The sequence below is a fragment of the Astatotilapia calliptera genome, chromosome 18 (assembly GCF_900246225.1).
Source record: "Astatotilapia calliptera chromosome 18, fAstCal1.2, whole genome shotgun sequence".
NCBI classification, from domain to species: domain Eukaryota; kingdom Metazoa; phylum Chordata; class Actinopteri; order Cichliformes; family Cichlidae; genus Astatotilapia; species Astatotilapia calliptera.
In genome coordinates this window covers 35107769-35131845 of record NC_039319.1, presented here as the reverse complement: position 1 = coordinate 35131845, position 24077 = coordinate 35107769, and the positions used below count along the sequence as shown (strand labels likewise).

At 41.6% G+C, this 24077-nt stretch overlaps 1 protein-coding gene across 6 annotated transcripts in view; it reads right to left on the bottom strand.

Moving 5' to 3' along the window:
* The window catches only part of LOC113011304 (disks large-associated protein 1-like), a 154862-nt gene that overhangs the window by 73144 nt on the left and 57641 nt on the right, over nt 1-24077 (bottom strand). Inside the window, exon 3 of one of the 6 annotated variants that reach the window (XM_026150785.1) lies at nt 20571-20637. The exons of the other annotated variants lie outside the window; for them this stretch is intronic. The gene's annotated coding sequence lies outside the window, so the exon portion shown is untranslated. The remainder of the gene's footprint in view (nt 1-20570; nt 20638-24077) is intronic. 6 annotated transcript variants of the gene reach the window in all.

The window sequence follows — 24077 nt, the reverse complement described above, 5'->3', positions numbered from 1 at the left end:
GTCAGCTGAGGATTTCCAAACTGAGCTACAAGTATGTTCTCATGATAAGGGTGTCATTGACAGTGTATGACCAATTAAAAACATGCACAGCTCTACTAGTAGAAGAGGAGCATGATTTCTGACTGCCAAACTGTCATATGAATTCGATTCATATTTATTTTATTTATATAGCACAAAATTACAACAACAGTTACCTTAAGCTCCTTTTTGTTATAAGGTAAAGATCCTACAATAATTCAAAAACCTTACAATAATACTAAGACATGCACACATAATACAAGCCAAGACGCACTGAATCATCAATGTGTCTTTTAGACAAACCCCTCTGTTCTTTTAAGATTGGTCTTAAAACTTTCTTTTCTGACACAGCATTAGTCATGGCTGGATCAGGTGACCCTAAATCTTCCCTTGTGTATGTTGCATTAAGTCTAGGCTTCTGAGGGTTTCATATGATTCTGAGCATTTCTTCTTTACTCACCTTCTTTCACTTACGTTTATACACCACTCTGCATTTAAACATTAGTTATTATCATTATTATCTGGCTCTCTTTCACAGTGTATCTTTAGTCCTGTCTTCTTTCCCTCACACCAGGCTGGTCGAGGCTAATTGCTGCTTCTCCCTGAGCCCAGTTCTGCCAGAGGTTTCTTCCATTTAAAAGGGAGTTTTTCCTTCCCACTATTGCCAAAGCGCTTGCTCATAGGGGTTTTCTACTGTAGGGTCTTTACCTCATAATATAAAGCAGCTCGAGGCAACTGTTGTTGTGATTTGGTGCTATATAAATACAACTGAAGCGAATTGAAAGCGATATACTGTAGCTGTAGCAGACCACTGTGTGAAAGGCAATGAATGCATATGGATTTGTGTATGCTTTGGTTCATAACTAAAAATGTGCTAAGAAATTAACAAAGTCTGGTTAATTTGAAGCTAAGAAGAAAAGCAGTGTCAACTGTCTCAGCTGTTTGGTCATTTGGAAATTATTGTTTACTCACTGTAAATACATGCACTGTTCTCTAACTTTGAGCGCACCTGTACGTAGAGCTTGACATAGCTTCTGTCTGTAGAGCATGAACATGGCTCTACAACAGGGATTAAAAAACACGATAAGACTGAGTCCGTCCGCTATCACGCTGTGACTGAAAGAGGACAAGGTAAAAATTACATCTGAAATGTTTGTAATAATACAGCAAATTGATTGGGTCTTTTGAACATCCTTTGCCTTATAAATTAGAGGGGTAGTGCCAGAGCTGGGGGCAGACTGGCCACTTGAGATAACTTGAATATTTCCCAATGACCTGAGGGTAACTTGCTTTCCGTGAACAGTCAACTTGATTAGGAAACAGTTTATGACCCACACTGAATGCCCACATCAAACGGGGAAATTTATAATTGATAACCAAACAAAGATGCAGTTCATACATTTCAGCAATGACCAGCATTCTACCAAGAGCGTCGCAAAATTTGCAGCTGAAAAGGGGAATGAGTAATGTGTGTGTAAAACCTGCACTTACACTAGTATTTCTCTCTGAAAGCCAAGTGCTTGTTCATACTGCATACACGAGAGGAGGCTGAAGAAGCTATGTTCATGATGTAAGGGTTAGACAGAAACTGCTAGAACTGTGTGTGGTTCTGAGAAGTGAGGCTTATTTATGCATCTCTCCTTATTAGAGGAGAAATGCATTGTTTAAAAACTATTCCTCCATATAAAAATGATATGTGTGTAACAGCTGACCTGTGCAATACGTAATAGAACAAAAAATATTATTTGCCATCATATCCCAAGCAGTGCATGTGTTAATGAAGATACTGTTATTGTGAGATGTGTTTATTGTTTACTAACCTCTGTGCAGAAATGTGACTAAAAGCGTGAAATACTGGAACCTGTTCTGTTCACTGGAAAAAGGAAATCAAGATGTATCCGTTTGTGCATCTTACGTTGGGATTCTCCTGCTCCCTACTGCTGACGAACTATGTTAAGTTCAGTTCTGCCTTGTTTCAATAACATCCCAGTATTATTTCAGAGCATAAATATGTCTGGATCTGTTCAAGTACTGGCACTTTACAAACAGCTTTTAGACATCCACCACATGTCACTCTTGTTCTGATAACATCTCCACCTCTCATTCTATATACTGCATTTTCTGCAATACAAGGTGAACTTAAAATCCTTTAATTTTCTCAAAAATTGATAGTGCAAATCGTGGCTCAAGAGTTGGCAGTTTGTCTTGTAATCGGAAGGTTGCCGGTTCGAGCCCCGGCTCCGACAGTTTCGGTCGTTGTGTCCTTGGGCGAGACACTTCACCCGTTGCCTACTGGTGGTGGTCAGAGGGCCCGGTGGCGCCAGTGTCCGGCAGCCTCGCCTCTGTCAGTGCGCCCCAGGGTGGCTGTGGCTAAATGTAGCTTCATCACCAGTGTGTGAATGTGTGTGTGAATGGGTGGATGACTGAATGTAGTGTAAAGCGCTTTGGGGTCTATAGGGACTAAGTAAAGTGCTATACAAATACAGGCCATTTACCATAATCTGGTGCACCTTATGTATTAATTCTGGTTGTGCTTACTGACCTTGAACAGATTTTATGTGGTACACAGAACTCAAAAATCAGTCAAAAAATGTTTTAGTACGACTTTGGTAAGCTATGACGCCGCACTGCACTGCTTGATGGATTATCGGAGCCTTGTGGCTACCGTAGTCAGGAGCCTCGCGGAGTAATCTGGGTCCAAACTCCGCTTCAGGTCCCAAAGTCTAACGAACACTGCGGCATCACTGAGAGTTAAAAACTGTCTAAATTCTTTCATCTTTAATAAAATGGTCAGTGTTGCTGCTTTACCAGGTGTAACATCCAGGCATCCATGAAAACAAAATTTATTAAGTTTAAAGGAGTTAGAAGTTAACAGGAAGTTAGCTCGCTAGTTTCCACCTGAACCTGATATAGCATGTTCTGAAACAAATTAAAACGTACAGCTCTCCTATCACTTCCCAACATGAATGAAGACACAAAACTAAACAGCAGTGACGTTTGTAGGGTTACTGAAGTTGGGCTAGCTGGTATATAAGGATGTGCTACGTGATCGCTAGCGACACAGCTATGTTAGCATAACATAAACACAGTGAAGCTGGAGGATGAACTTTTTTTCACTCGATAAAAGTTAACGTGAGGGTTCCTGATGGTTAGGGACAAATGCAATCGCGTGGCAGGATGCTGTAAACAGACAAGACCTCAGTCAGGAGAACAACTGAGATAATCCATCCACAATATGAGGTTAGTCATTAATATACTGCAACAACATGGGAATAGAGCAGCTGCAAGAACATTAATGAATCAATGGTAGGGAAGTGGAGGAAGCAAGAAGAATGAGTTGAGTATAGTTTGACTCATCTGACTATTTTGTTTTGCTTAATGCACCTTATAATCCAGTGCGCCTTGTGATCTGAAAAAAATAAACGGTAAATGAAATAATTTTGCACACCTACCATGAAGAGATGGATACCACAGCATATGCTCATTGGTTCTTTGGACGGTTCTTTGGATTTGACAGTATTTTTGCTTGGAAGCAGATAGTATTGTATGGTGGATCAAAATCTGTTGGAAGTTTTTTGCTTTCCTAATTCCATCGATTTTGCTAAGATCCCCAACAAAGTTGACTAATATGCAGCCCAGAGGATGACAGAGCCTGATGCATAGTTTGATATTTGCTCTCTGCTATAGGTCAGGAGGTAGAGCAGATTATCTACTGATTGGAAGGTTGGTGGTTCGATCCCTGGGTTCCCCTAGTCTGCGTGCCAAATATCCTTGGGCAAGATATTAACCAAGTTGCTCTCCAATGTATCCATCAGAGTATGAATGTGTCTGAATGGTAGTTAGAAAGCACTTCACAGCATAGAAACAGTGCTTGTTTGAATGTGGCACGTTGTATACTGTGTGCTTTGAGTAGTCTGGGGGAGTAGAAAAGCGCTGTATAAGAATCAGTCCATTTACCACTCCAGTTCAGTTCTTGTGTAATATAAGATGCACAGGCTTTTCTTCCTGTTTCCAGGCATTTTGGCATCTTGTCAACAATCAAAAAAACAAGACTCTGAAAACAATGTGATACAAGGACTGGACTACAAATAAGAGAAAAAGCAGCCAATGTCCAAAGAAGAATTTTGAGAGACTTTCAGAAAACTGGAGAACTATGGCTCAAGGCCATTAAAAATATGCAAGAAAGTCCGGCTCATTGAAAATAAAATATAAAGAAATAAGAGGTGGTTTGATACTTTTGCATGGTACTGTATTTGTAGTGTGACATGTTATTCAAAGGAAAATGCTACCAGGCTAATTGGGTTTTTGTGAGTGTGTGTTTTATTTTTTTGGGCAGGCACACAATGTAGCTACTGTATATGAAAGTCAGCTTATATTCCAGATATTTGTTTTTGCAAACCACAGTCTGTCACAATTGAAGTTAACAACATATTAGTAAATTAATTCTCAAAATTTAATTTATTTCTTCACTCATAACATTTGTAATGTGAAAATCTTAAGTTGTTCTCTCATCTTAACAGTAACATATCTAAATTGTTTAACTGACAGACCAATAGTGAAAAAATATTTTCCTTTTGTGACAATGTTGCTGATTCAGTCACTTACACTGGATTAAACGGTGACTGGTTACAGAAATGTAATAAACTGTACACACGTTGCGTTTCAAGAAGAGTAGTACTGCAACCAAAGCTAAATAATTATAAGCGATTTCTTGCAGAATCAATTAGAAAATGCATAGCTTGGGTTTTTTGTTGTTTGAGTCAAATGGAGCATAAATCATAGATCAAATGTATAAAGTTACCATACATATAGTATAAACTTTAGCTCATCACATAAACACTCTGTAAGGCTCAGTGGGTAATTAAGAAGAAGCAGTTATCTGGGGTAATATCAGCCACACAAATGTCAAAGGAAGCATAGTTTGCATTTCTATTTAGTGCTACACTATATTAGTACTACACTAACACATCCCTCATTTATCACTTCAGATAACAGTAATTAAAATGTCCCCACTATGATCTTATATAACAGTGGAAAATTCTAAGACTGCTAACCAAGCAGTGCTAATACTGAACAATAGAGAGACACAGTGGTGGCAGCATGCATAGCTGGGTGTATTTGTACTTGTAGTGGAGATGTTGAGGTGCATTAATGTGTGTTTATGCGTGTGTTTGCTCTCTCCTACTTGGCCAGTGACATCACTGCTTAACACAATTTGACAGCTCCACTGGTGGAATGACTGCTAACAAGCTCCCACAACTCCCACTGACCTGTGACTTGTCACACTGACTACTCAAGTAGAAGCCCCTGCTCTAAATCTGCAGTTCAATGAAAATAAATCTTGGTTTTCTAAACCAAATAATGGTCTTAGTAATTATGTTCAATAAAACTGAGTTGGTCTGTGTAATGCACCAGTTGAAAGTGTTTCTTTGAATAGATTCTCTGGAGCTTAAATGGAGTGATGAATGCCATTTGCCAAAAACATAATCCCTTAATTTTTGTGTTGATTGTTTATAGCATATTAATAACATTTTTCATATTCACCAAACTATTCAGCAAGTATGGATGGAGTAGATTAATCCTGAAAAGGACCACTCCCATCAGAAAAGAAGTGTTTCATCAGAACAACACTGATTTGCTGTGACCTTTTCCTTTAAAGGAGCAAAAAGATCCAAACCATGCCCCACTTCACAACAGAGCCACCAGATCCACACATTGTAGGACTCTGTATGTTCACATATAAACATATACATACAACACAATGCAACATGGTTATTACCCTTTTTGTAGTGGAGTTGGACTAGATAGTCAAGCATCTCCACTGCCTCTGTGAGACTTTTTCAGCAGCGTTTTGGATTCAAAACAAATTTTAAACCCATCACGGAACAGCTGTAACTCACAAGGTCGAACACGTCATCCACTATTAGGAAGGTCAGTGGTTAACTGTCAATTGGACGCATGCATTGATGTGTGAGTGTATGACAGATAAAGCACTATGTGGATAAAATAAGTTCAATTCAACTGCGTTTTATTTATATAGCACCAAATCAAAATAACAGTTGCTTCAAGGTGTTTTATATTGTAAAGTAAAGACCCTGCAATAATACAGAGCAAACAGAAAAACCCCAAGAATCAGATGACACCCTATGGGCTTTGGAGACAGTGGGAATGAAAAACTCCATTTTAACAGGAAGAAACCAGGCTCTGGAACCGATTGAGGGTGAGGGGAGGAAGACGAGACAAAGTCACATTGTGGAAGAGAGCCAGACATTAATAATAGTTAATCATTAAATAAAAAGTGGTAAATAATTTGTGAAAAAGGTGAGTGATGAAGAAACTTGTGAGAAACCCTCAGCAACTTTGACTTATTGCACAATGACAACCAAATGACAGTTCAACCCTATAACTATATGCTTAGTAAGTATATGCTATGCAAAAAGGAAAGTTTTAAGCCAAACCTTAATACGAGAGAGGGTGTCTGTCTCCCAAATCCAAACTGAAAGCTGGTATCACAGAAGAGGGGCCTAGAAGCTGAAGGATCTGCCCACCCATTCTATTTTTAAATATCCTTGGAACCACAAGTAAACCTGCAGTCTGAGAGTTAAGCGCTCTATTGGGGTGATATGAGTAGAGCACCATGAGGTCTTTAGGATAAGATGGGACCTGATTATTCAAGATCTTGTAGGTGAGGAAAAGGATTTTACATTTGATTCTGGATTTAACCATTAGCCAATGAAATATCAGAGAAATATGCTCTTTCTTTCTCATCCCTGTCGGATCAACTGAAGGCTTTACAGGGACTGTTTAGGACATCCTGATAATAATGAATTACAGTAGTGAAGCCTACAAGTAATAAATGCATGAACCAGCTATTCAGCATGAAGTGAAATGCCCTCTGAGATAATTTGACCATGTCCTGGTCAAAAATGACTCCAAGGTTCCTCACAGCGTTACTGGAGGCCAAGGTAATGCCATCCAGAGTAAGCATCTGGTTAGATACCATAATTCTATGCTTGTTAGGGCCAAGTGCAATAACCTCAGTTTTATCTGAATTTAGAAGCAGAAAATTAGAGGTCATCCAGGTCTTTATGTCTTTAAGACATTCCTGCAGTTTAACTAATTGGTGAATGAATAAATTGGAATCTATTAGAGTCTATTAGATAGATATGATACAAACCAGATACAGTGCAGTACCTCTAATACCTACAGCATGCTCTAATGGCTCTAATCGAATATTATGGTCAACAGCCTCGAACGCTGCACTGAGGTGTAGCAGGACAAGCACAGAGATGAGTCCACTGTCAGAGGCCACAAGAAAATAACTTGCAATCTTTACTATTAGCCTTGTAATGTGTCAAGCAAGTCTTCCATGTGTGGGACATTGAGTCATAGGCTGTCTGGTTTTAGAATCCTGGTGTACTGGTCTATCAACCAGTAGCAGGTTCTTTGGCCCTCTGGTGTTATTTCCAATGCCCTTCTGAGCTGCATTCACCTATTGACTCGTATACCTGCTCTACTTGGTTGCTATGATGCTTAAGAGGACTTTCCATGTTGTGTAACTAAACCATGGTGTCATAACTTCATGGAAATCCTTCATGATCACAATTTATTGTTTTATTATTAGGAGCCCCCTTATTTTTGCTGCCAGCCTGTCATCGAGTGCCGTTAAGTTCTTCAACCAGTAGGTGTGGATAGCATCAGATCCTGTTGCTGTTCAGTTCTTTATTCTGGAGACTCACTGTTGGTTGTCTTCTATTGTGATGTTGACTGGCTCTTGTTTTCGGTTGGGTTGCTGTCGTCTGCTCAAGCCTAGTGGATGCAAGTATTGAGCTCATGTAGAGCCCAGGTTTAGTGAAGAGAGTTTGACATAACAATATACCAGCCATATTTAAGTTGATCAGCGCTATTTAATTAAATTGGCTAAAATAGTGACTAACCATTGCATCTGCTAGCACACAAAATGACAACTGACTGGAGCACGATAGCACAAAAGAAAGTCTGAAAGGGACAGTAATGGAGAGCACAAATTTAAACTAATGACCAAAGAAGGAGGGCGAGAAGATGATTGGAATAGAGTAATGATGTTAATATTGAGACTGCCAGTGTGGGAACGCGATAATCAAAACCAACAGATAGCCAAACACCCACAAAGAGCTCTAAATATGAACTCTAATAATAATGTGTGTTTTGATAGATAGATAGATAGATAGATAGATAGATAGATAGATAGATAGATAGATAGATAGATAGATAGATAGATAGATAGATAGATAGATAGATAGATAGATAGATAGATAGATAGATAGATAGATAGATAGCTGTATTAAAACTGGTAACTGTGGATTCAGCCGTCAATCTATCATATTTAGATATAAAATATGATAGACTGACAGTTGAATCCCCCCACCAGCAGTCACCTCCTGCTGCATTTTTCAAAGAGCCATATGTGCCAGCCAGGCTGGGTTCTTGCTGTGTGTGTAGGCAGAAGGAGAAATGAAAATAGGGCTGAGATCAAGTTATTTTAGGCTAAATGGAAGCTGGCAAATAAAAAGCCTTTGAGTCACCCTCTGAGGGTGGATACCAGAAGTGGAGGATGACAGGATAATGTAGTCTGATGGGCATATATGTCGATACCAGAGATGGCACAATACCACTTTTTATGTCCGATACCGATATCATAAATTTGGATATCTGCCGATACCAATATGAATCCGATATAGTTTTTTTTAATCAATAAAACTGTTTTTTTTTAATATCTTGCTGCATTTTGCCGAAGTTCATAATCAAGTTTAAAAAAAAACAACTACACTAAAGCTATTCTGTTATACCTGTATGCAAAAAAATATTTCATAGTTCAGCAATACTGATCAATCTAATAAACTTAAACCTACACCATCCTCCCTATTCTGGTATTTTAAAGAGTACTTAGTGTAAATATTAAGCAACCTAACTAATAGGGTTAGGTTGGTAACAGCAACAAAAAAAAAAAAAAAATAGGGAACCACCCCTCACGCTCCACCTCATGATGCTTAATCAACGTAATCAACCTTAATTTGATGCAGTGTGAGAATCAATTATTGCACAGAAATAAATTATTTTTCAAGAAATATTAAATAGATTCAACATCTTTCTTTAACAGAACTGCAGACTGCACAGATGGTATCTTCCCAAAGGAAAAAGTACTATAGCTTACTAGGGTATATATATTAGACTTAATAGTTACTATATACAGTAATGGACTTCTATTCATTTTACATCAAATTAAAACTTTGGGTGTCAGATAATTATTTATTAAAAGCTAGACATTTTAAATGAGAATAAGAAAGAAAAGTATGTCTTTGTGCCCCCTTTTCCCTGTTCATGCCCTATCGTCCCCCCTGGCTAAACTTTGCTAGATCCGCCCCTGCACAGTTACAGCCGTCAGCTACGTAGAAAAAGATCCTCGAGTAGAAAGTAATATTAAATAAATTCTAACAACAGATTATCAAGCTTAAACGTGCTGCTGTTGTTCAGCCGCTGGTTTTCTCTTTCTGGTGCAAAGTGGGCCAAAAACAAAGAAGAGAGACGAACTCGCCACAGAAAAGCCGATCAGCTGATCATTAAGAAGTTTCATGATTGAAGTAGCAGCAGGAGAGAGAGAGAGAGAGAGAGAGGCAGTCGCCCCATAAATCACTTGAATGCTTTACAAACATTCAGAGATGAACTTACACACTTGCTTTACTTCTCTCTGGGATAACTTTCTCAGAGATGATAAGGTTGTGCTAAGGTTATGAGGCGAGTTACCGCGTGTCGCAAGTTTTGTGAGGTGCTTTCGTGATATTTCATGGATCGGATTACATTTTTTATATCTTTCCGATATCCGATCCAGTAATTTAGGTCAGTATCGGACCAATACCGATACCTAATATCGGATTGGTCCATCTCTAGTCGATACCCGGGCACAGATATTTTGTCATAGATATGAGACACATGAAGTTGTGTAATGTACCAAATTAAATTTACATACAAACACTACAACCTTTTATCTAAAACAAAACAAAACAAACAAAAAAAGGTTCGTAAAGACTCTAGACAACCTGCTGAAGTTGAAACTGAGCATCAGAATGGAAAGAAAAGTGATATATGTGACATTGAGCACGGTAAGTTTGTTGGTCCAGAAGCCGCTTAGTACCAGCAAAACAGGGCTTAGTATCAACTGAGCTTGGTTTACACACCAGAGCCTACCTTAGTATTTTGCTGACCACGCCCATTTCTTTATGACTAAAGTGTAATTTTGACAAAGGTCAAATGATCTGAAAGTGGTTTCTTTAACATATCAATGAGTTCACTGTACTCAAGTGGCCGCCACAGTCGCCTGATCTTATTCCAACAGAGCACCTCTCTGATATTGTAGATTGGGAGATTCACATTATGGATGCGCAGCTGAAAGAACTGCAGCTACTGTGTCATGCTACAGTGGCTTGCAAAAGTGAACTGTCCCACATTTTGTCACATTACAGCCACAAACATGAATCAATGTTATTGGAATTCCACATGAAAGACCAACACAAAGTGGTGCACACGTGAGAAGTGGAACAAAAATCATACATGATTCCAAACATTTTTTACAAATAAATAACTGCAAAGTGGGGTGTGCGTAATTATTCAGCCCCCTTTGGTCTGAGTGCAGTCAGTTGCCCATAGACGTTGCCTGATGAGTGCTAATGACTAAATAGAGTGCACCTGTGTGTAATCTAATGTCAGTACAAATACAGCTGCTCTGTGACGGCCTCAGAGGTTGTCTAAGAGAATATTGGGAGCAACAACACCATGAAGTCCTTGCAGGAAAAGGTGGTTCTACAAAGTACTCAGGGGGCTGAATAATTACGCACACCCCACTTTTCAGTTATTTATTTGTAAAAAATGTTTGGAATCATGTATGATTTTTGTTCCACTTCTCATGTGTACACCACTTTGTGTTGGTCCTTCAGCATCATTCGGAGGGAGATTGGGGGCATTGAGTTCGAATGGACCAAGCTCAGCACCTCCATTGCCGAAGCCGCTGCACTGAGTTGCGGCCGCAAGGTGGTTGGTGCCTGTCGTGGTCGTAACCCATGAACCAAACAATGAACACCAGAGGTCAAGGGAGGCACTAAGCTGATGAAGGAGTCCTATTGGGCTTGGTTAGCCTGTGGGACTTCGGAGGCAGCTGTTAGGTACTGACAGGCCAAGTGGAACATGGCACGGGCAGCGGCTGAAGCAAAAACCGCCTCGAAGAGATTCTGCCAAACCATCAGGTGACTCAGGAGGGGGAAAGTGGGTGCCGGTGGAGTGCTGCTGACTTCCACTGAGAAAATTGCCATACGGTGGAAGGAATACTTCAAGGACCTCGTTAATCCCACTGTCACATCTTCCGTGGTGGAAGCAGAGTCTGGGGATGAAGGAGATGAATCTCCGGGGATGACGTCACTGAGGCAGTTTAACAACTCCTTGGTGGCAGAGCCCCTGGGGTGGATGAGGTCCGCCCTGAGTTCCTGAAGGCTCTGGATGTTGTAGGGCTGTCCTGGTTGACACGCCTCTACAATGTTGTGTGGAGATCACGGGAGGTACCTCTGGATTGGTAAACCCGGGTGGTGGTTCCCAGCTTTAAGAAAGGGGACCAAAGGGTGTGATCCCACTATAGGGGGATCACACTCCTCAGCCTCCCTGGGAAAGTCTATGTCAGGATGCTTGAAAGGAGAGTCCGTCCGCTAGCCTCAGATACAGGAGGAACAATGCGGTTTTCGTCCTGGTCATGGAACACTGGACCAGTTTCTTATCATCTCAAGAATACTTGAGGGTGCATGGGAGTTTGCCCAGCCAGTCTACATGAGTTTGTGGACTTGGCATTCGACCATGTCCCTCGGAGTGTCCTGTGGGGGGTGCTCCGGGAGTATGGGGTGTTTGGCCCAATGCTACGGGCCATTCAATCCTTATACAACCATCGCAAAAACTTGGTCCGCAGAGCCGGCAATAAGTCGGACTTGTTCCTGGTGGGTGATGGGCTCCGCCAGGGATGCCCATTGTCACCAATTCTGTTCATAATTTTTATGGACACAATTTCTAGGCATAGCCAAGTGGCGGAAGGCTTTCACTTGGGTGGTCTTTGCATCTCATCTCTGCTTTTCACAGATGATGTGGTTCTGTTGGCTTCATCAGGTGATGGCCTCCAGCTCGCACTGGAACAGTTTTGCAACCGAGTGTGAAGCAGAGGGAATGAGAATCAGCACCTCCAAATCTGACGACATGGTCCTCCGCCGGAAAAGGGTGGAGTGCCCACTCTGGTTTTTGAGCGAGTTCCTGCCCCAAGTAGGGGAGTTTAAGTATCTCGGGGTCTTGTTCACGAGTGACGGGAGAAGGGAGAGGGAGATCGACAGACAGATTGGTACTGCGGCTGCAGTGATGTGGATGCTGCACCGGTCTGTTGTGGTAAAGAAAGAGCTGAGTGTAAAAGAGAAAGATCTCTATTCCCTACCCTCGCCTATGGTCACGAGTTGTGGGTAGTGACTGAAAGAACGAGATCTCGGATACAAGTGGCAGAACTGGGCTTCCTCCAAAGGGTGGCTGGCCTTTCCTTTAGAGATAGGGTGTGAAGTTTAGCCATCCGGGAGGGGCTCAGAGTAGAGTCGCTGCTCCTTCATATCAAAAGGAGCTAGTTGAGATGGTTTGGGCATCTGACTCTGACTCTGTGCATTATTATAAATCCTCAAGTGATAATCCCCCCTTAGACTGTCTTGGTGCAAAACCAAGACATAAATCATGTCTCCTGGAAGGGGGAGGACGTATCACAGGCAGGGCACAGCGAGCTGAAATCTCTGAAACCGACTGGCCTTCACTTCCTACGAGACAGAGAAGCTCTTCTACCCCTGTATACGGGAGGAAACAGGACTGGACAACCGTGAATAGGAAGGTTAACAACAAACCTCCAAAACAACTGAATGTGAAACTGCAGAACAGATTTGCTCCACTATCAAAGGACCCTGGATCTATATCGGACAACCATCCATCTAAAAGCAGCGAAATAAGGTCTGAAAATCTGTTGAGAAGTGAAAGGCCACAGGGAAAGCTAAAGGCTAGGCCTGAAACTCTGATTGTGGGTGACTCTGCCGTAAAGGATGTACAAAGGATGTGCGGTAAGAACACTAAAGTCCTCTGCTTTCCTAACGATATGGTCAACAACCTGAAGGAGAGAATTCTTCAAATTGCAGATGAATATCCAACTGTGACAAACATTGTTCTGCATACAGGGTCAAACGATGTGTCCAAACAACAGTCGGAGGTTCTGAAACGGGACTTTACTGGATTATTAAATACTGTAAACTCTCTGAATGCAGCTGTATTCATCAGTGGACCTGTACCGCCGGTCAGAGGAGGAGACGAGAGATTCAGCAGGTTGTTTACACTGAATAAATGGCTTATATCAGCATGTGCTGACCACTCAGTGCACTTTATCGACAACTTTAATATTTTTTGGGAACGCAGGCATCTGTTCAAAGCAAATGGATTTAATTTTAACAAGTCAGCGGTGAAACTGTTCACCTCCAACTTGTTTTATTCCATACGTCATCCATCCGTGCTTGGTGCCAAGGCTGAGATAAACGAGGAGTTATCTCATAAAGAGGAACAAACAGTACTCCAAGAACAGACAAAGCCCAGCAGAAACCTTGAGGAGGAGCTCCATTTGCCCCCACCTGGGAAGAGCCTCAGAAAGGAGAGACATCCATGGCATCTGAGGAAGAGCCTCAGAAAGGAGAGACATCTAAGGCAAGAAGAGGGGTCCCTATTTGCCTCCAACTCTCTCAACAACACCAACGACCAGGACAAGGGACCACGACCTTCCCCAGTCCCCCAAACCCCTGACAGGCCATTACCCTCCTCCCCCTCCCTTTCTCCCTCCTCCCCACACCTGAAATTCACTGAGGAGATGATGGAGCGGGTCAATGCTGGGCTCAGATCTACCCCCCGTCCCAATCCCTTTTTGTCCCCCATAAACCCCCCACCAGAGCGGCCAAAGGTTCGCCATCGAGCCCCACCCTCAACAGAGCAATCGAAGTCACATTGCCCAGCCTCGCCCCCCTTAGTTCCTCTTCATGCTCTGTCTCCACAGTCTGATGCGTGATGTGTGAAGGGTCCGGGCTGTGAGGATTATGGCAGTGATGACTTTTCCCAGGAGAAGCTGGGACCCTGTTTACTAGAAGGTTTTAAAATTTCTGTACTTTTAGGTGACAGGAGACATGTGGCCTGGTCAAAACACAGAGAGCTGCACTCTAAAAGATCTTTAAACATAGTAAACATACCTTGTGTGCCACAGACTGCTCCCAAACACGAGGGGACAAGTAATACCTCTAAAACACTTAAGTTGGCTTTATTAAACATTAGATCTCTAGCTGGGAAAACATTTTTAATTAATGATTTAATCACTGAGCACAGCCTTGATTTTATGTTTTTAACTGAAACTTGGTTGGACCAAAGTAACAGTGGAGCTGTTCTCATCGAGACGACCCCTCCTAACTACAGTTTTATCAGTGAGGTCAGGGCGAGCAGGAGAGGAGGAGGGGTTGCTGTCTTATTTAATGAATCATTTCAATGTAAGCAGCTATCTCCTGGAAGTTTTCAGTCTTTTGAATATGTGGCTTTACAGCTGAAGGCCCCATCCAAAGTTGTGTTTCTTAATGTTTACAGGCCTCCCAAATACTGCACAGACTTTTTAATGACCTCAGTGAACTGCTGTCTGTGATCTGTGTTGATTTTGACTGTGTAATTATTGTTGGGGATTTTAACATTCATGTGGACAACCCTCAGGACAAAGGGACTAAAGACCTGAGTAACACTCTGGGCAACTTTGGGCTGACTCAGCATGTAACAGAGGCCACACATAATAGAGGACACACTCTTGACCTACTGATCTCCAAAGGCCTGAGCATTTCAAAGGTTACTGTGTCTGATGTGGGCCTGTCTGATCATTACTGTGTTTTCTTTGAAAGTAAAATCTCAGCCCACACAAATATATCAACAACAGTGATCACAAAACGGTGTATAACTGAACACAGTAGTGCAATTTTTAACCAGGTCTTCCCATTAACACCTGACCTGCCCAGAGGGTCAGTCAATGAGCTCGTCAATAGCTTCAATGCTAACATGTTAAATGTAATGGACACCATTGCTCCCATTAAGGTGAAGGTTATCTCTGGAAGGAAAAAGTCTCCATGGAGAAACTCCACACTGGTGAAAAATGAAAAAAGAGAGTGTAGGAAAGCTGAGCGCAGATGGAGAAAAACAAACCTCCAGGTTCATTATGACATCTATAAAGAGAAACTTCACAATTATAATTTACAACTGAGGAATGCAAGAAGGTCCTACTTCTCTGACATCATCACTAAAAACAGCCATAATGCTCGGGTCTTATTTTCTACAGTTGACAGGCTAACAAACCCTCCTGTGTCAGTGGCAGCTGAACTTCATTCGACCATGGCCTGCAATGACTTTGCCAAATTCTTCACTGAAAAAATCCAAAAAATTAGACAAGCAATTGGTACATCAACAGCAGATCCAGGATATGTACTGTGTCCACCAAAAAACTGTTTAAACACCATGAAACAGTTTCAACCTATTAACAGCAAAGACCTGGAGGACATCTTAGGTCAACTGAACTCCTCCTCCTGCTGTTTAGATGTCCTGCCAACAAGTTTGTTCAAAAAGGTCTCAAAGAGTTTAGAGTCAGACCTGTTACAGATCGTCAACTTTTCTTTATTATCAGGTGTGTTTCCAGAATCACTAAAAACTGCTGTAATTAAACCTATACTGAAAAGGACAATCTTGACAAGACACAAATGAACAACTACAGGCCGATCTCAAATCTCCCATTTTTAAGTAAGATCATTGAAAAAGCAGTTTCTCAACAGCTCAGTTACTTCTTAAAACAGAATAATTGCTACGATGCCTTCCAGTCAGGTTTTAGACAGAACCACAGCACTGAAACCGCTCTGACCAAAGTGTTTAATGACATATGTCTGAATACAGACAGTGGAAAAATGTCAGTCTTAGTTTTACTGGATCTCAGTGCAGCATTTGATACAGTTGACCACAACATATTACTCAAACGACTGGAGAACTGGACAGGTCTTTCAGGAACTGTACTAAACTGGTTCAAAACATACGTAGAAAACAGGAAATACTTTGTATCAATAGGTAACTTCACATCTGAGCAGACAAGTATCACATGTGGAGTTCCCCAAGGTTCCATCTTGGGACCCCTTCTGTTTAACATCTACATGCTCCCACTGGCACAGATTATAAACAACAACAAAATAAACTATCACAGCTATGCAGATGACACACAAATATATATCACAATGTCACCAGGAGACCGAGGCCCTGTACAGGCTCTTGGTAAATGCATTGAGGAAATTAATGACTGGTTGTGCCACAATTTTCTCCAGCTAAACAAAAACAAAACTGAGGTAATAGTCTTTGGCGCCAAAGAAAAACGATTACAGGTCACCAGAGAACTTCAATCTATACATCTAAAAACCACAAACCAGGCGAGAAATTTGGGTGTAGTGATGGATGCAGACCTAAACTTAGAAAAACACATTAAGACAATAACAAAGTCAGCTTACTATCACCTCAAGAATATATCAAGGATAAAAGATCTGATGTCTCAACAGGACCTGGAAAAACTAGTCCATGCTTTCATCTTTAGTAGGCTTGATTACTGTAACAGCATCTTTACAGGTCTACCTAAAAAATCAGTCAGACAACTACAGCTCATTCAGAACTCTGCTGCTCGAGTCCTCACTAAGACCAAAAAAGTGGACCACATCAGTCCAGCTCTGAGGTCCTTACACTGGCTGCCTGTCCGTCAGAGGATAGACTTTAAAGTTCTGATGCTGGTCTATAAAGCTCTGAATGGTTTAGGACCAAAATACATCAGTGACCTCCTGACCCAGTATGAACCTTCCAGATCCCTCAGGTCATCTGGATCCGGTCTTTTATCAGTTCCCAGAGTCAGAACCAGACACGGAGAAGCTGCATTCAGCTTTTATGCTCCTTATATCTGGAACAAACTCCCAGAAAGCCTCAGATCAGCTGAAACACTCAGTTTATTTAAATCCAGGTTGAAGACTCACCTGTTCTCAGCTGCATTTGAATAAAGCACCAAATCCACACTTTAAGCTTAAATTTCAAAACTTACATTTAACTACTGATCTTATCTATTGTTCTGATTTTATCTGTTCTGATTTTATATACTGTTTTGTTTGTTTGTTTGTTTGTTAATTAGTTAGTTAGTTTATTTGCTTGTTTTATTCAATTTTAAATCATGCTTTTTATTTGTTCTTGTTTCTAATGTCTCTGTAAAGCACTTTGAATCACCTTGTTGTTGAATTGTGCTATACAAATAAACTTGCCTTGCCTTGCCTTGCCTTGACAAGGATGCCTCCTGGGAGCCTCCTGGGTGAGGTGTTCTGAGTATGTCCCACCGGGGGGAGGCCCCGGGGCAGAACCAGGACATGCTGGAAAGATTATATCTCTCTGGCCTGGGAACGCCTTGGTGTTCCCCCAGACAAGCTGGAGGAGGTGGCTGGGGAGAGGGAGGTCTGGGATTCTCTGTTTAGGCTGCTGCCCCCACAACCCTGCCCTGGATAAGCGGATTAAGATGGATGGATGGATGGATGGATGGATGTCTTGTGTATTCACCATTGGGAACGGTGTGAATGCGCATTCATTTACAGGCAGACCTTTGTTCAGGGATTCTATAATTATAACAGAATCATAGTGTTGTGCCTTTCTATATAATAGTGATTTAGATATTTGCCTGCAGCAAATAAACTGGATGTTGTGCACATTTAATAAGCAAGACAGAAGACAGAAAGTGATGCTTGCACACTGTGATTATTGCTGACTTGTGTTCCTGAACATGAAAGCATAAAAACATTATTATTAGTAGATCAACTTTACACTCATTTTGTAGCATCAATTTCACTGCTTAATAAAACTCGTCTATGGTGTACAAATGGACAAACAGAAAAGAAAGCAAAAACACTGGAAGTTACTCTCACCTACAGAATGTGGTTATTATAACTGCACTGCCAGTATTCTTATACAAAATGCAAAAACTGAAATTGAAATGCTCTCCAATTATGCAACAATGTGTGTGTATTTTTTACAGAAATATGTGAAACTTTATTTTAAACATTTCAGGTGATTAACAAGGTCAGTGACCCTATTGGTAACCCTCACCATTATTGGCAACATCAGTTATGTCTGCTTATTTAGGTTGTCTGCTGCTAATCTTAGAATATCACTTTTGTGATTTGTTTCAGCACTCTGGAAAAAATTCTGCGCTTTAAAAAGGGACATATATGGACATTCCAACTCGTACATGTCCCACAAATGTCCAATCTACAGTATCTATTTAGTTATTTAGATAGGTGTAAGTACAACAACTCTATGTGCTGACAGGAAAGAGAATTAATAGTTATTAATAAATGACTCTGCAAACAGTAAACTCTTTAATAACACAATTTATTAAATATATTATGTAGCTATCTTAAAATTAAATGTCTTAACAGTAGTTTTACCAGTAACTTATATATTGCATAATTTTAAAATGCAGTAAATTGCCTGCTGTGAATCACCTTGTGGCGGGGCGTGGCCTGCGGTGCCGTGCAGAGGAGGCGGACGCACCTGCACGGCATCCGCAATCACGCCCCGCCGAATTAAATATTGTACTGGGTCCTGTGGTTGTGTTGTTGTGATAGTGTTGAGCGGGCAGCGGGAGAGCTGCAGCTCTGTGAGTATTGTGGACAGCAACCGTCAAAGCTTTAATAAAAAGCATTAAAATGCCACTGGGTCTGCCGTGTATGTTTACACACCTGTATTTTTTTTTTTTTACTCTGCCCTCTGGACATCTCTGGTAAATCGCTGCAGTAATTTTAAGACCAAAGGTAAGAGTGCACAGACTGTTATTAGCATCACAGGAGATTCTTTTGTCACACATTAGGTGACCATTCAAACAGCTCTCCGATCCCCACAAAAGGGCAGTGACTTCCAAATCCTGGCCCAAATATCCTCAATATGCCTGATTTTTACACATCTGTTGACAAGCAGCCCCCCTCATCTCTACCTGTCTCTAAAACGTTCTTATTGAATGCCACAAAAGATTTGTCTGATTCTTAAATTACTGTTACAATCCAGTTTTTTAAAGTATGCATTTCAGAGTATGTTATTAAAATTGGTGTTAAGGCATCTGCCAACTTTGTGAGGTGATGTTGAATTTATAACAAAGAGTAACTTAAAAATGCCGCTTGTAGCCGCCATCGCTTTCTTCAGAATCAGAATCATCATACTTTATTAAACCCTAAGGGAATTATGTGGATTATAGTTGCTATTATGTGGGTTACAATTATATAATAATTCATAGTTTTTTCGGTCACTACCCATAGCTCGTGACCATAGGTGAGGGTAGGGATGTAGCTCGACCGGTAAGTTGAGATGTTTCGCTTTTACAACAGGCCGGTGCAGTGTCTACATCACTGCAGCCACAGCACCAATCTGTCTGTTGATCTCCTGCTCCCTTCTAACGTCACTAGTGAACAACACCCCGAGATACTTGAACTCCTCCACTTGTGTAAGTACTCGAAAACTGTAAGTCATTCTCACAATTCAAATAGAAGTCTGAACATTTTCCATTTTCCACCAGTCTCAGAAATAACATCCACATGTGGAAATTAATACACAAGAATATTTTTTTCTGTATATTGTATCTATTTATTAGATTAGATTGAAATGGATGAATGAAGAACTGTTCACTGTTCTTCATTTATGGTGATTACAGTATAAAATGTATCCATCTATTTTTCACTTTAATGTTTTATATTTTAATGGGTGAAGAGGTTCATGAGTGAAAGCTTTCAAAAGAATGGGATATTCAAGGCATTTCATTTGATCTATATTCATATTTATTAATCACAACAAAAGTGCCCTCAATGCGCTTCATATTATAAGGTAAAGACCCTACAATAACACTGATAAAATCTTCTACAGCTAAGTATCCAAGCCAAAGTTTTTATGACACAGCACTAACTCTTGGTGCCAAGAGAGCGAATCCCCTTTACTTTCTCTTTCCATCTTTGCTCAGTGTAACTTGATTATGACAAACAAATTATGCACACTATGTACACTTATACACTTATTCTTTTTGTGTGACGTGTCAGACTGTATTATTGTAAGCTCTTTACCTCACAATGTAAAGTGTCTCAAGGTGACTATTTGGTAAAATATATAAATAAAAATTAATTGAACTGAACTGAATAGAGATCCTAATCTCTGCCTACCAAGTCACTAAATCAGTTTTTTCTTTTCTGTATGTTTACGTGTTTCTTTCTATATAGAAAGCACAGTACAAACTGCTTAAAAAAGCAAAAGTATCAAATACAGGAAATAAAAAGACAATTCAAAGCAAATCAAAATCTTTGTTATCATAAAAGTGTGCTTTAAGATATGACTTGGAGAAAGTCACTGACTCCACCGACCTGATTTCCTTGGGCAGGTCGTTCCAGAGCCTCGGGGCTCTGTCCCTTTTAGTTTTCAGGTGGACCCCTGGAACAGACAAAAAACCTCTACCTGAGGATTTCACGGATATACAGGTGCATATGAGAGCCTATAGGTACTAGTTAATATCAGTAATACAAATTGTGTAATTTAGACATTACTCTAACACAATCCCATTAATAGTTGTGTGACACTGCAAACCCATCGCGCATTGTAAAAACTAATTTGGCTGCTTCTAAAGCAAGACACATACTTGTGTCTGGATGCCTATGTCAGGATTTTCCTCCTTCACTCTGACACTCCAGGTTCAGTTCAGTTCAGTTCTGCAGATTGAAGACTCAGTGTAGTATTACAGGAGTGAGCCTAACACTGTGCTCACAACTTTGAGACATCTACCACTTGTTGTGATAAACCTTCCCCCTTTCATTCCAAATATATTAAAAATCCTGACAAACTACAAGAAATAATGGCATGTCACAAACCATAGAAAATCTGCTCTCTGGGCCTATGTAAGATGGTGGTAGAGGTGGGAATGGTGGAATTTGGCATCACCATCTCTCCACGCTTTTTAGGAGGTTAAGCTGATACCCCCTTTGTGGCTCCTCCCCTGTCTGACTGCGCCACTTCATACTCAACATTACCCACTCGCCGTGTGACCACAAAGGGTCCTTGTTAGTTGGTGAGTAACTCTGCACTAGTTTGGTGGACCAGGGTCTGCATACAGCCCAAGTCCACCATAGCCTGACGTGTACCCCCCCAGGCACCTGAACAGAACAAAGCCATCCCTTTTGGACTGAGGGAAGGTATTGGGGGCCCGGCGACGCAGAACACCTGACCCACCTCCAGTAACAGACACTCATGGAGGAGGTGTCCCGTACCATCAACACTCATGCCCTGACATCTGTACAACCATCAGTGAGTCAGGTGCAATGCCCGCAGCCGCCGGGACCTGGGGAGAGGCAGCAGAGAGGAATGGATTAGTATTACATCGCAGGCACTCCTCAGTGGCCGGAGGTGTTGGGAGACTGCTGGGAAGCCTTTTCCTCTGGGCCAGAATTTGGCGTTGCCTCCCACCCCACCCCCATCTATAAAGTGCTCCAGCATGATCAGGTCGAGCAGCTGTGCTTCTCCCGGTGAAAGGCCAGGCTGCAATCACTCCATCCCACAGCAATTGGGGATAAGCAAAGGGTCGGTTTTGCACCACCATATAACCCCCCCGGCGCTGCTGGACCTCCAGGAACAGACCCGCCTGGTCTGGGATAGCCTTGCAAACACCATTTAAGTCACACCTCAACATCGACGACAGGGTGATTGCAGTTGTGACCTTGAGAACCTCCAGAAAGGATTGTGGATCACCCCCCTTTGGTCATCCTGTGCGAAAACAGCGGAGAAGAGGCACCAGAGCGACCAGGTTTTCGAACACTTGTGTCTGCCGCTCAGCCTAGTCATGCAGCACCTCTAGCTGCTTGCACTGGGCCGCTCCCTGCTCCCGGTGCATAGCCCCCAGCTCTGCACTGGCTGCACAGTCTGTGGATCAGACATCTTGCGGCACCACTGTGAACAGTTAGGACCCAGAACACACACAGCAGCTGTGAGAACTCTTTTATTGTGTGTTGTGCTTTGCCGCAGCTTTCGAGCTGTCACATCCTACACTTCCCTCTCCTCTTCGGCGTCACTGAAGTAGCATGACCGCAATTACTTAAGTGCTGTCAGCTGCCCTAACAGCCTCCCTGGCACTGTCCCTCAAGCCCGCTGCACCTCCCCTCAGAACACACCTCCACCGCAACTCCATTGTCCATTCATTTCAGACACTGTTTACTGTGGGCAAAATTGGCCTTTTAAACACCAAAATAGGGTTTGATGTTGTTAGTAAATTTGGCCATATTGTTCTTCTATTGGTCTTTCTACTTCTGGTCTGTCTTCCTGTTTTGTTTTACTTAGGAGGTTGTGTGTTTCTTCTACTCTTTTTTTATCTTTATTTTTTATCAGTGATTACAGGTTTGCCTTTATTCATTTAACCTGCCTCCATGACTACTCTCCAGTGGAAGTGGCAAGCTGTAACTAGATGTAGAGCAGTGAGTCCACTTCAGCTGATCTCAGATATTTATATTACTCCATCTCTCAGAAGGTCTGACCATGATCTGTGCATAACTTTATGACTGCATTACAAATGCTTCACATAAGGAATGCAGTCTAATATGAGGCATTTCCAGGGAGAACCCACGGTTGCTTGGTGCTTTCACTGTTAGATATAGCTTGGACTGTTCAGGTTTCAATTTCCTTTAATATAGATAAAGATAAAACCAGCTAACTATAATCAGGATTCTGTAGTTTTCCCTTTGACAATGGGCTGGTGTACAATCCTTATACAAGACGCAATATACAGGGACCACAATATGCATAAAGTATGAATCAATTACACTTAGTCATGCAATGCAAACTTTGCAATAATAATTCAAATGTATATAGGCGTTTAGCATTTTAGAATTCATTTCTATAATGCTAAATCATATAAAAACTTTGTCTGTCTTGTTGCTTTGGATGAAGCAGTGGAATAAATTTCAGAGCACCATAGCATCAGCTTGTTCTTTTATCCAAAAGACATGATGATGACTTTAACTTAGTAATTATGGAAGATAGCTGAATAATTGTAGGAAGTTCAAATTTGGATAGAGAAACAAGGACACCCAGGCCTCCCTCTCCCCAGCTACCTCCTCCGGCTTTTCCAGGGGAACACCAAGGTGTTCCCAGGCAAGTCAAAAGATATAACCTTTCAGTGTGTCCTGAGTCTGCCCCAGGGGTCTCCTCCTTGTGGGACCTGCCAGGAACACCTCTCCCAGGAGCAAGCACTCCACCCTTTTCCAGCTGAGGACCATGGCCTTGAACTTGGAGGTGCTTTGAGTTGTGACAAGTTTCTGAGATCAAATAGACACTTTCTGCCACTTGGCTATGCCTAGAAATTCTGTCCATAAAAATAATAATAATAATAATAATGGATAGTTTATTGATCCCCATGGGGAAATTACTTGTTTTTTCCTCTGCATTTGACCCATTCACTCAGTGAAGCAGTGGGCAGCCCACTAAGCAGGCGCCCGGGGAGCAGTGTGTAGGGACGGTACCTTGCTCAGGGGTACCTCAGGGTAGCCGTTACGTGGATTCGAACCGCCGACCTTCTGATCATGGGGCGACCACTTTACCTACTGAGCTATCCCTGTCCCATGAACACAATCATGAACACAATCCAACACCCACCGGGAATAAGTCCAACTTATTGCCATGGACCAAGCTCTTGCAATGGTTGTAAGGATCAAATGACCCTATACTCACCCTAAAATGAGATCCAATGGCTCTCTATTCAATTTCAATTCAATTTCAATTCAATTCAATTTTATTTATATAGCGCCAAATCACAACAAAAGTCGCCTCAAGGCGCTTCATAGATACAGAGAAAAACCCAACAATCATATGACCCCCTATGAGCAAGCACT